Source organism: Octopus bimaculoides, chromosome 10, assembly GCF_001194135.2.
Source record: "Octopus bimaculoides isolate UCB-OBI-ISO-001 chromosome 10, ASM119413v2, whole genome shotgun sequence".
NCBI lineage: Eukaryota > Metazoa > Mollusca > Cephalopoda > Octopoda > Octopodidae > Octopus > Octopus bimaculoides.
Genome location: NC_068990.1, coordinates 20016658 through 20018278, shown reverse-complemented (window position 1 = coordinate 20018278; position 1621 = coordinate 20016658).

Below are 1621 nucleotides of genomic sequence, written 5' to 3'. Positions count from 1 at the left end.
TAGATAGATAGATAGATAGATAGATAGATAGATAGATAGATAGATAGGCGGCGAGCTGGCAGAAACGTTAGCACGCCGGGTGAAATGCTTAGCGATATTTCGTCTGTCGCTACGTTCTGAGTTCAAATTCCGCTGAGGTCGACTTTGCCTTTCATCCTTTCGGAGTCGATTAAATAGGTACCAATTATGCACTGGGGTCGATATAATCGACTTAATCCCTTTGTCTGTTCTTGTTTGTTCCCTCTGTGTGTAGCCCCTTGTGGGCACTAAAGAAATAAGATAGATAGATATGTTTGTGTGTGTGTGTGCGCTCTTGCGTGCGTCATGTGTGTGTGTGTGTGTTCGTGCGGGTGTGCGTGTGTGTATGTATTTGTCCTGCATCACCATTTAACAACCATTGTTAGTTTGCTTACATCCTCCGTAATTTATCAATTCAACAAATAGGACCATGTTCAAAAAGTACATATGTGATCAACTTGTTCAAGTAAATCCTTCTAGTCGCTGCCCAAGCATGGTCGCAGTCCAATGACTGAAGCAAGTAAAATAAAAAAAAACAGATAAACCATCAAAATATCGGGTAATGTTAGACATTTCCTAAATAACACCCCGTTTCTATGTATTGCACTTATCTTAAGGATAACTATTATATATTTCAAATTTCGACACATGATCAGCAATTTGTGGGCAGGGTTAAGTCGGTTAAATCCACTCTAGCGTTCAAATGGTATTTATTTTATCGATCTCAAAAAACGAAAGGCAAAGTCAAATCAGCGGAGTTTGAATTCAGAATGTAGAGACGAAAGAAGTGCTCTAAGATTTTTGTCAATGCTAAAAGTTATTGTTATATATTTTTCAGTAGAGGCGTGTGGCTTAATGCATAGGCGTGTTGGACTCATGATCGGAAGATTTTGGTTTCGATTCCTGGACCGGGCGACGCGTTGTGTTCTTGAGAAAAACAGTTCATTTCACGTTGCTCCAGTCCACTCAGCTGGTGAAAATGAGTAATCCTGCAACGGAAGACGGTGAGCTGGCGCACCGGGCGAAATGCTTAGCGGTATTTCGTCTGCCGCTACGTTCTGTGTTCAGAATTGCACCTAAGTCGACTTTGCGTTTCATTCGTTCGAGATCGATGAAATAAGTACCAGGTACACACCGCAGTCGATATAATTGACTAGCCCCCTTAGCCAAAGCTTTTCAAGGCCTTGTACCTAGAGTAAAAATAATTATTAATATATTTTTCCGTCGTAGGATATTTTTTTCACGTTTAAGACACACACACAAAGAAACTAAAAGCTATTATGCGATGAGGGCAAACAACAAATGTCTGCTATAAAAGAAGATACAGGTGAAGCGTATGACGAAGGCGGTAAAAATGGTGTGAGATACATATTTACAGAGTTTAATGTACGTGTATACATAGCTAATGAAGTTCATGAATACAATCTCTTCTTCCCTTGTAATCTTAATTTCTTATTACTGGTCTGTACTGGATTGACGTTTTTGTTCTAAACCGTATGCATATTGAGTTCTATCAGGTTATTAGTAGCGCTATACCTAAGCGAAGTAATAATGACAATAAACATATATGTATATATATATATATATATATATATATATATAT